Raw genomic sequence first — 12,013 nt, forward strand, 5'->3', positions numbered from 1 at the left:
ACAATATGCTGCCTCCAGGAAACACATCTCAGCTCTAAAAACAAACAGGCTCAGAATGAAGGGATGAGAGACAATACTCCAAGCAAATGGCAAATAAAAGAAAGTATGTGTTGCCATACTTATACCAGACAAAGATGACTTCAAGATAAAAAAGTCTATGAGATACAAAGAGGGGCGATATATAATGATAAAGGGGACTTTCCACCAAGAGGACATAACACTTATAAAGATATATGCACCTAACACAGCAGCACAAAAGAATATATAGCAACTATTAATAGACCTAAAGGGAGAAATTAACAGCAACACAATAATAGCAGGGGACCTGAACAACCCACTTACATCCATGGATAAATCATGCAGAGAAAGACAACAAGTAAATAGTGGAATTAAGTGAAACATATGATCAGATGAACTTAATCGATATATATAAAGCATACCCTCCCAAAACAGCAGAATACACATTCTTCTTCAGTGCACATGGAACATTCTCAAAGATAGACCATATGTTGTGAAACAAGGCAAGCCTGAATAAATTTAAGATGGAAATCATATCAAGCTTCTTTTCTGACCACAATGCTATGACACTAGAAATCAACTACAAGAAAAAAGATGGGGAAGTCACAAATATGTGGAGACTAAAGAACACACGACTGAAGAACCATTGGATCAATGAACAAATCAAAGGAGAAATCAAAAAATACCTGAAGACAAATGAAAATGAAAAGACAACAAAACAACTCTTATGGGATGCAGCAAAAGCAGTTCTAAGAAGGAAATTCATAGCAATACAAGCGCACCTCAACAAACAAGAAAAATACCAAATAAGTAACCTTAAACTACACCTAATAGAACCAGAAAATGAAGAACAAATGAAGACCAAAGTCAGCAGAATGAGGGAAATAATAAAAATTAGAGCAGAAATAAATGAAATAGAGACTAAAAAAAACAGTAGAAAGGATCAATGAAACAAAGAGCTGGTTCTTTGAGAAGATTGAAACAAAACTGACAGACCCTTAGCCAGACTCACTAAGAAAAAAAGAGAGAAGGGTCAAAGACATAAAATTAGAAATGAAAGAGGAGAAATTACAACAGATACCACAGAAATCCAAAGGACAATCAAAGAATACACTGAACAACTTACATGCCACCAATTTCAATAACCTAAAAGAAATAGATAAATTCTTCGATTCATACAACCTCCCAAAACTGAATCAAGAAGAAATAGAGAAAATGAACAGACCAATCACAAGTAAAGAGATCAAAATGGTCATCAAAAACCTCCCAAAAAACAAAAGTCCAGGACCAGATGGCTTCTCTGGAGAATTCTACCAAATATTCAAACAAGATTTAATACCTATGCTTCTCAAACTATTCCAAACAGTTGAAGAAGATGGAACACTTCCTAATTCATTCTATGAGGCCAACATCACCCTGACAGCAAAAGCAGGCAAGGACAGCACAAAGAAGGAATATTACAGGCCAAAATCACTGATGAACACAGATGCAAAAATCCTCAACTAAATATCAGCAAATCGAACACAGCAATATATTAAAAGGATCATATACCATGATCAAGTGGAAATTATACCAGGGATACCGGGATGGTTCAACATCCACAAATCAATCAATGTGACACACCACATTAAGAAAATGAGGAATAAAAATCACATGATCCTCTCCACAGATGCAGAGAAAGGATTTGACAAGATCCAACATCCATTTATGATAAAAACTCTCAATAAAATGGGTATAGAAGGAACGTACCTCAACACAGTAAAGGCCATATATTACAAACCCACAGCCAACATCATACTTAATGGTGAAAAATTTAAAGCCATTCCTCTGAGAACAGGAAGAAGACAAAGGTGCCCACTCTCGCCACTCGCATTCAACATAGTACTGGAGGTTTTGGCCAGAGCAATTAGGCTGGAAAAAGAAATAAAAGGAATCCAAATTGGAAACGAAGAAATGAAACTCTTGCTGTTTGCAGATGACATGATTGTAAATATAGAAAACCCTAAAGAATCCATCAGAAAACTATTAGAAATAATCAACAACTACAGCAAAGTTGCAGCGTACAAAATCAACTCACCCCAATCAGTTGCAAGTCTATACTCTAATAATGAACTAACAGATAGAGAACTCAAGAATACAGTCCCATTTACAACTGCAACAAAAAGAAAAAAGTGTCTAGGGATAAATTTAACCAAAGAGGTAAAAGACCTATACAATGAAAACTATAAGACATTATTAAAAGAAATCAATGATGACCTGAAGTAATGGGAAGATATTCCATGCACATGGATTGGAAGAATAAACACAGTTAAAATGTCCATATTACCTAAAGTAATCTACAGATTCAATGCAATCCCAATCAGAATCCCAATGACATTCTTCATAGTAATAGAACACAGAATCCTAAAATATGTGTGGAATAACAAAAGACCTCGAATAGCCAAAGCAATCCTGAGAAGAAAGAACAAAGCTGGAGGCATCACAATCCTAACTTGAAAATATATTACATAGCTATAGTAATCAAAATGGCATGGTACTGGCACACAAGCAGACTCATAGATCAATGGAACAGAACTGAAAGCCCAGAAAGAAAACCACACATCTGTGGTCAGTTAATCTCTGACGAAGGAGCCAAGATCATACAATGGAGAAAGGAAAGTCTCTTCAATAAATGCTGTGGGGAAAACTGGACAGCCACATGCAAAAGAATGAAAGTAGATCATTATCTTCCACCATACACCAAAATTAAAACGAATTGGATAAAAGACTTGAATCTAACACTTGAAACATAAAACTCCTAGAAGAAAACATACGCAGTACAGGATTTGACATTGGTCTTAGCAGCATCTTTTCCAATACCGTGTCTACTCAGGCAAGGGAAAGAAAAGAAAAAATATACAAATGGGACTACATGAGACTAAAAGGATTCTGCAAGGCAAAGGAAACGATGAATAAAACAAAAAGATAGGGCCGGCCCCGTGGCTTAGTGGTTAAGTGCGCGCTCTCTGCTACTGGCGGCCCAGGTTCGGTTCCCAGACGCACATAGACGCACCTCTTGTCCGGCCATGCTGAGGCTGCGTCCCACATACAGCAACTAGAAGGATCTGCAACTATGACATACGACCATCAACTGGGACTTTGGGGAAAAGAAAAAGGAGGAGAATTGGCAACAGATGTTAGTTCAGAGCCGGTCTTCCTCAGAAAAAAAGAGGAGGATTAGCACGGATGTTAGCTCAGGGCTGATCTTCCTCACAAAAACAAAAAAAAATGAAAAGACAACCCACCAACTGGGAGAAAATATTTGCAAATCATATAGCTGACAAGGGGTTAATCTCCAAAATATATAAACAACTCAAACAACCCAACAACAAAAAAAAACAGATAATCCAATCTAAAAATGGGCAGAGGATATGAACAGACATTTTTCCAAAGAAGATATACAGAAGGCCAACAGACACATGAAAAGATGTATAACATCACTAATTATTAGGGATATTCAAATCAAAACTACAATGACAGATCACCTTACACCTGTCAGAATGGCTATAATTCCCAAGACAAAAAATAACAAATGTTGGAGAGGATAAGGAGAAAAGGGCACCCTCACACACTGCTGGTGGGAATGCAAACTGGTGCAGCCACCAGGGAAAATAGTATGGAGATTTCTGAAATAATTAAAAATAGAAATACCATACCTTTCAGCTATCCAACTACTGGGTATTTATCCAGAGAAATTGAAATCAACAATTCAAAGAGATTTATGCACCCCTGTGTTCACTGTGGCATTATTCACAATAGCCAAGACATGGAAGCAACCCAAGTGCCCTGCTACAGATGAATGGGTAAAGAAGATGTGGTATGTATTATATACAATGGAATACTACTTAGCCAGAAAAAACAAAAGACAAGATCATCCTGTTTGCAACAACCTGGATGGACCTTGAGGGTATGATGTTAAATGAAATAAGCCAGACAAAGACAAATATGCATGATTTCACTCATATGCAGAAGATAAACATACACAGGGATAAAGAGAACAGATTAGTGGTTACCAGAGGGGCTGGGGGCTGGGGGTTGAGTGAAAGAGTTAAAGGGGCACATATGCATGGTGATGGATAAAAGTCAGACTACTTGTGGTGAGCACGATGCAGTCTATACAGAAATTCACAAATAATAATGAACACCTGAAATTACACAATGTTAACACCCTTTATAATTTCAATAAAATAATGAAAAAAAATAATTCATTCTTTTTTATGGTTGAATAGTATTCAATTGTGGGGATATACCACAATTTGTGTATCCGTTCACCAGTAGATGGACATTTGGGTTGTTTTCCGTTTTTGTCTACTATAAATTGGTTGTTATCAACATGTGTGTACAAGTCTGTGTATAGACATACGGGTTTATTTCCCTTGGATGGATTCCTAGGGGAGGAATGGCTGGGTAGACGTACGTAATTATTAAAGACGCATCCAAGCTATTTTTCACCAGCACTCGATGAGAGTTTCAGTGAATTGACATCTTCAACAACACTTGCTATAGTCAGTCTTTTTAATTTTAGCCATTCTCAAGTATGGTGGAATCTCATGATGACTGTCACTTACATTTCCCCAATGACTCATGTTGTGAAGGAGAAGGCAAGCCACACACAGACTGGAAGAAAACATCTGCAAAACATATCCCTAGAAAAGGACTTGTATTTATAATATATAAAGAGCTCTTATAACCCAATAGTAAGAAGACAAGCAACACGTCATGGCTTACCAGCAGACAGCAGATCAGGCCTGTGATGAGCACCAGGATTCCCGCCAAGCAGATGAGGATGAGGGCCCAGACGGGGTGGTCTGGGGAGACAAGTGCTGGGGTGAGCCACCTCCTGTCATCGCCCCAGGGCTCCTGCTGACCCCACTGTGCCTCAACCGTCCTTGACAAGGGTTGGCCAACTTTCCTCATCATCCAAAACCCTGTGCGCATGGTTCTCTTCGATGAGGCACAGCATCAAGATACTCGCCCCCTACCATGGGCTGGGGCTTCCTGCAGGTTTACTAGGCTTCTCAGTCGAGGTGTCATCTCTGTTGGCAGAATATTCTGGAAGTGAATGAAATGGAGAATGCATGTGAATGTGTTTCACTCTTTTTAATAAAACTTTTTAGACACAGAAAAATAAAGGGAGAGTCTCACAAACATCCATCATCTAATTTAACCATGTATATTCCATCCAATTAAAACAATATTTCATCAATGTATAAATTATTAACACTTGCCACCCTTGATTCATCCCATGTTTTCAATGAAATATTAAAGTCAAGTAAACATCATCATGTTTCACCCCATTTTACTTTCCATCTCTAAAAAGTGAGCACACTTTGCTACAAAATCCAAGACCATTATCACAGAACAAAAGTTTAATAAATTAAACCAAATTCATACCTCTGGGCACAGAGGACTGAATTTGGGGTGGACTATCTTATGACAGCCGGGGGGAGAATGGGTCATCACAGTTGGCAAGCCTATGGGATCTCTCTAAATTTGTAAATTCCCACTCAAAATTGTTCTTCCGTGCCTAGAAACACATTCATCCCCTTCTCCTTTATCTATCTGCTTAATATTCATTTTCTAGGATTAACCTACAATGTAATATCCTGCAGGAAGTCTTCTCTGATTTCCACCTGCAAGTATGAGTTTGTTCACATCAAATAATTGATAATTTTCAATTTTCTATTCTTGTTATTGCCAGCTACAACATAAACTCCAGGAGGGTAGGTCACGCAGCACCCAATGGGCATGGGAGGAGGGGTGCAGGTCCCCCTACTTGTACCTCTACCCAGACAACCTCTTAGAGGAGTGCTGTCTGATATGGAGCAGCAACAAGTCTCTTTTTGAATTAAAATTAATTTTAGTTAAATAAAAGAAAAATTCTAGTACCTCAGTAACATTAAAAATCAGTAACAATAAAGACCAGTCACAATACCATCCTTCAAGCACTCAACAGCCACATGCAGCTATGCACTGGACAGCACAGATAGAACATTCCACCACTGCAGAAAGTTCTAGCGCATTGCTGCTCATCTAGAGCGGGACTTGGCAAACTATAGCCTGTGGACCAGAAACCACATCCACCCCCAAACCTGTAAGTCTGCTTCACACACAGCTGGAGGCCCTCACTGACCATCCGGCCAGTGGCTCTCAGTGCAGAGATGAGGAAACAAAAGTCCAGAAAGAGGAGGTGACTAGTTTGAGGTCGCAGAGCTGTCTAGGAGAAGGTGAGGGCCTCCCATACTACACTGGTGTCCTTTTCTCTCTCTCAATGGTGGCTAAAGACTGGGGGACTATGCCACCTCCTGCCAGCCTGAGCAAGTTCAATGTTCTCTCAGCCCCAGGCCTCCAGAGTCCCCAGAAAGGCCTCACTTCCTTTCCCAATGACCAGGGAGCCTTACCATCCCCAAGGACACTCTTCCTGTCCAGGGTCAAGTTCTGCAGCTGGGTACCATTCTGGGTCAGCCACAGGAATTCCTCATAGATGGCAACTCTGTCCAGTCTCTGTGCCAAGGCGGCAAGGTACACAGGGAGTCCACTCCAGTGTGGTTACTGTGGGGGACAGACCTGGAAGGGCACAAAGGATAATCAAGGGTGTCTGGAATTCTACCCTGAATCTAGATTCCCTGCTTCTGGGTCCTGTCCAAGAGAACTTTCTGCAATAATGTCAACATTTGTCTGCACTACCAAATACACTGATTATTAGCCCCATGTTGTTATTGAGCACTTAAAATGTGGCTAGTGCGTGTGAGTGAGGAACGGAATTTTTCATGTAATTTCATTTCAAGAAATTAATTTATAAATAAATAACCACAGGGAGAACATTTTTGAAACTTTGGAGTAAGGACTTCTGCAAATGCATACAAACAATGAGAACACTGGTAAAAATGGTCGAAATCAACTTTTCAGAAGTCTAGAAATTAATCAAAGGCTTGTAAGAATCTGAGGAGGGTTTAGTGAAGACACACGGTGGAATCTTGATAAAGGGAGCAAACTTCGTGGCACTATAACTTGCACTATTCCCATCCTGCTCTCACAACATCCTCCATAACTGTGAAAACCGTCAGTCTCAGAACCATGGTGGCTGAGACAACCCGCAGCACAGCAGCCATAATGGGTGTGGAGCTCTGAAAAGACCCCTCCCCACCCAACTGCAACTAGCTGACCTGCCTGGCAGCTCCCCGAAAACGCCCCATGTTCAGGGCTTTTCGTTACTTGACTCAGAGCTTGCCCAGGGAGGAAAGTCTGTCCCCAGGGCACTTGCTAAAAACAATCAGAGCTAATTGTTTTCTATTGTAGTTGCCTGAGGGAGTGACACCAGCTGAGGCAGGCAAGAGGTGAGCCAACAACTTAGAAGAAAAATTGGGGGAATGAGATGTCCACAGGGGGCTTTGAAAAGCTCCAGTGTATTTGTGGGCATCTGGAAGGCCACAAGGGCTCAGGCCTGTGGCACGCCCAGGACAGACTTGAGAACGTCTGAATCTCTCACCTCTAGTTGGAGCGGTGGCTTAATATCTGAAAACTTGATTACGTAATACACCATATTAATAGAATAACGGCCAATACCACACAATCTCGACCATATACATAGAAAAGAATTTCACAAAATACAACACCCTTAATGTCTAAAAAAGAAAACACTCAACAAATTAGGAATAGAAAAAAACTTTCTCAACCTATAAATAGCTTCGATGAAAAACCCACAGCTAACACCATATGCAATGCGGAAAGACTGAAAATTTCCCCCTAAGACCAGGGACAAGACCATGATGTCTTCCCTCATCTGATATGTTAATCACAGGTACTAGAGTTTCTAATGAGGGCAATTAGGCAAGAAAAAGGAATAAAAGAAACCCAGATTGGAAGGGAAATGGTAAAACTATTTGTTTTGCAGAGGTGAAGATATTGTATATAGAAAAACCTAAAAAATACAGCCCCCCCCAACACACAATATGTGAATCGTATCCCAACAGGTGTATAAAAAATTTAAATTGCCCCATGTGGTTAGTGGCTCCACTATTGGAGAGCACGGTTAGACTGCTGATATTTGTTGAAAGTCTCCAAAAGAGGAGGAGGAGGAGGATGCTGGAGGTTGGTGGCCCCAAATGTTAATGCTTTTCTCAACCCCCGAAAACCTATGGAAGGAGATGGTAGGATTAGCTGACAGGGATGTGGGGGAGAATGGGCACCATGTCAGTGACTTCCAGATCAAGGATGTGTCACGGGAGCTCAGAGCCATCAGCCACCAGCTCAGCCAATGCTTCCAATATCCTCAACCTACATCAAGTCGGTGACCAGGCAGGAGTGGAATATGTCTCACAGCTGGCTGCCTCTGTAGAGCTTGGTGACCTAGAACAAACGCGAGGGAGAATGGGACAGATGGAGGTCTCCTGGAGACGCAGGGGGCCACTGGAGCCGCTGAAAGATCACAGACCTTGGGGCAAGGGAGACCTGACTTCAAATCCTGGCTCTGCCCCTAACTCATTGTGTGACCTTAGACACAATACTCCCCTTTCTGAGCTTCAGTTTACCCATGTGAGAAATAGAGAAGGCAGCTAGGACATCACCTCTGGAAACTGAGAGAACCCAGACACGCAGGGAAAGTGAAGGACTGAAACAACCATGTTAACAGATGTAAGTCAGATGGAGGAATGAGGGTGCCTTCAGGGCAAGGAGAGATGGGACAGGGGAGACCCCACCTGGTCCTGGGTGTCCCTCAGCAGGGCGGTGTACTCCGAGGATGTGGGCTCCGGGTTGCTGAGGTTCCAGCTGATGCTGGGGAAATGCAGCTGGTGTTCTCTCTGCATGCATAAACTCCAGGGTGCAGAGCCTGGAGCCACCGAGAGGAAGAGCAGACACGTGGAGACTGTCAGCTCCCAGCACAGAGGCATGGTGGCCCACGGGGTCACGGCGGTGGGTGCAGACAGCGTCCACTCAGGTGGCTCCCCCATCCTTCTCAGGCCTGGGGAGAGAGGTACGTGGGGAATCTAGAGAGAGGTCCTGAAACCTCTGGAGTGGGGGCCAGAACAGGAAGGAGGAAATGGGAGGACAGTGGGGAGACTGAGAGAGGGGTGGTCACAAAAGTGGTCATTAGGGGCAAATGCTCAGGGGAGGGTCTTACCTGAGGGAGACCGGTCTGAAACGTGTAGAAGGGGCCCCGGCTGCTCTCCTTGAACAAGGATCCAGCTGGGGAGGAAGGAGGAGGAGGATGAGCAGGAGGGACAGGGATTGGGGGAGGGACTGGGTGGGATTTAACCCACCAGGAGCTGCTGGGACCAGGGTCTCCCCAGGCTCTGCAGGACCCTCTCAGTGGAGTGGAACGTGGCTGAGCCGTTGCTCCTGTCTGATGAATACTGGAGGGTGGAGATGGGGAAGGTGACTGTGAGGGTCTTCAGGTTGTGCCCCAAAGCTGCAAGACGAGAGGGAGAGCGATGGCCATCACTGACAGCTGGCCTGAGACCACACCAGAGTCCTGCACTCATTATCATCTGTCGTCTTCTCTCCCAGGGGCACCACCACCCACCCGTGTGGTCACCCAAGTCAGAACCAGCACATCTGCTCAGCTCCTCCTCCCTCCCAGTAACACCCATTCACCTTGCACACTGGTCCTCACACACACTCCCTCTCCATCCCTGTCCCAGCTCAGGGGACTTAACTTCCTTCACCCGGACCAACACCCCAGCAGGCTCACTGGATGCTCTGTCTAAAGGATGTTCTACAAGGACCACTAGAAGGATCTTTCTGAAATGAATACCTCACTAGGGCCACCACTGCTCTAGTACCACCCGTGGCTCCCTATGGCCTTCAGTGTCTAGTTCAACCTTCTTGACCTGGCACTCAAGGCTCTACTCAATCTGGCTCCTGCTGACCTTTCAGTCTCATTTTATCCATGTACCGCGGGTTAAACTTCATGCTTCACGCAACCCAAATTCGTTTCAATTCTCCCCATTCGGCATGTTGTTTCTGGCCGGAGCCTTTGATCCTGGAATCCCCTCTGCCAGGAAAACCCTTCATCCTCTAGTTTCCAGGGTCCCTCCTACTTATTCTTAAAGACTCCATTCAGGTGAAACTTTCTCTAGCAAGCTCTTCCCCTCCAAATTATGCCAGGCGCCTCTCCCCGAAACCTCCCACATTGTACTATAATGGTGTGTTAATTTCACAAGACTCGGGGCTCTCTGAGGGCTGACCTTAGACTGAATCGTTGGTATAATCTATAATCTATAATTTGTGATCAGCATGATTGCCCTAAAACCAGAATTTCACACCCTGGCTTCCCAGCTCCTGGATCACAACTGGCTGGTGGAGGAGTGGGGCTGGAGAGCTTCTCTTGGGAAGGAAAAGGGGCCCACAGACACCTGTGGTGGCTTCTGGTGGCACAGTTGATGATCAAGTATGCAGGGACGTGGTGGCCGGCTCGGGAGCTGTGGCGAGGGCTGTCTCAGGGAGGGACAGAGTGGGAGGAGCCCCCAGGCTCACCCGGGCTCCAGCAGTGGCTGTCCCAGGACCACCATTCACAGGTGAAGCATAAATGAGTGAGGGGAGGGGTGACTGTGTGAGTAGAGGGATGAGCAAGCCTGTGGATGAGAGGAGCCCAAGAGAGTGAGATAGGTGAACAAGAGAGACTGAACTCGGAGGAGAGACAGATGGACGGGCAGAACACTGGACAGACGGATGGGATACCTGGAAAAGGAGGACCAAGGGCGAGGCTTCAGGAGAATTAAAGTGAAAACCACGTGGGGTCAGAATGTGGTGGAGAACACGTCTGTGTCTAAGGCTTTCTCACACTGGGCTGGGACTCTCAACCAGAACCCGGGAGGGAGAGAAGGGATGAATTAGGGCCCTTCCAGGTGCTTCCCTCACCAAGGACAGCGGGTGAAGGAGAACAAGTGCTCCCCAGCCCCAAATGCGGACGGGACCCAGGATGTCAGGGCCAGGAATACTCACTGGTGGTAGTCGGGGCTGCAGCTCCATAGGTGTAATCTGTGGAGAGAAGGCGAGAGGAGCTGAGCAAGAGTTGGGGTGAACATAAAGGATTAAGGGAGAGGGAGGATGTAGGGAGCTTGGTGGGGAAAGCAGACGGGAAGAGGGGAGTGGTGTTCAGGGGGGGAGGCAACGAGATGGAAGGTGGCTGGACCCAGTGATCACACAGTGATGAGAAGACTGATCCCAGACCAGGAGCATAGAGAGATGGATCATAGCTCACTTTAGAGCAACGCAGGCAACACAGAACTCTGACTGGGAGAGAGAGTGTGGCTGTAGCACAGCCCCTCACCACTGATGTAGAGGCTGTCCCCGTCCAGGGTGAGGGAGCCCAGGTGGGTGACGCCCTGGGTCTCATGGCTCGGCTCCCAGTAGAGTCACTCTCTGTCCAGCCCTGGACCAGCCACCTTCCATCTCGTTGCCTCTCTGAAGTGGAAGGTGCAGATGATGTCCACCCCAGTGGCTGCCCCACCCTTCTCAAGCCTGGGGGAGGGAGAACCTGGGGACATGGAATACTGAGCAGGGGTCCTTCTGGGTGTGGAAAGCGAGAGAGTGGAAGGGAGGAGTCTGAGGGAGAGGCTGAAGGGGCTGCTCTGATGTCTGGAGAGGCTCTCCTCGGTGTCTCCCATGTGAGACAACCCCCTCACAAGTAAGGCCTGACTTCCTGTAGGATGTGGAGCGGGGCCTGTGAGTGACAAAGAGGGGTGAACACACAGACCTGAGTGAGGGGGCGCCTGCAGGTCTGCACGGACAGCAGCAAGGAGCACAGTCACTGCCCTGTGCCATCTGACACATGCAGGCAAGAAAGTACCGTTACGTTCTCTCGGTTCTACACTCCAAGGTCTTTTCTTTCTACTTCTTTCCTACTCCACAGCCATCACCCAGGCCTAGGTAACAATCATCTTATTCCTAATCTTATTCCCAGTACCTTGCATCTTGCCTCTTAAGTCTACATTCTTAAACATGAAGTCCATTT

General features: G+C 45.0%; 2 long non-coding RNA genes across 3 annotated transcripts; both read right to left on the bottom strand.

Moving 5' to 3' along the window:
* Window positions 1–4,965: 4,965 nt before the first annotated feature.
* Window positions 4,966–8,928, bottom strand: LOC131401621 (uncharacterized). Of its 2 annotated transcripts, none has more exons than XR_009217804.1 (3): window positions 8,757–8,928; window positions 6,459–6,609; window positions 4,966–5,093 (listed from the first exon to the last, which is right to left on the bottom strand). It is a non-coding gene; the product is annotated as an uncharacterized LOC131401621 (long non-coding RNA). The 2 variants fall into 2 exon arrangements; XR_009217803.1 differs by having other exon boundaries at window positions 4,966–5,109.
* A 54-nt stretch (window positions 8,929–8,982) lies between these two features.
* LOC131401623 (uncharacterized) lies at window positions 8,983–11,111 on the bottom strand. Its single transcript, XR_009217806.1, has 4 exons — window positions 11,002–11,111; window positions 10,413–10,631; window positions 9,318–9,466; window positions 8,983–9,019 (listed from the first exon to the last, which is right to left on the bottom strand). It is a non-coding gene; the product is annotated as an uncharacterized LOC131401623 (long non-coding RNA).
* Window positions 11,112–12,013: the final 902 nt, after the last annotated feature.

The sequence above is a fragment of the Diceros bicornis genome (assembly GCF_020826845.1).
Source record: "Diceros bicornis minor isolate mBicDic1 chromosome 12 unlocalized genomic scaffold, mDicBic1.mat.cur SUPER_12_unloc_1, whole genome shotgun sequence".
Classification (NCBI taxonomy): domain Eukaryota; kingdom Metazoa; phylum Chordata; class Mammalia; order Perissodactyla; family Rhinocerotidae; genus Diceros; species Diceros bicornis.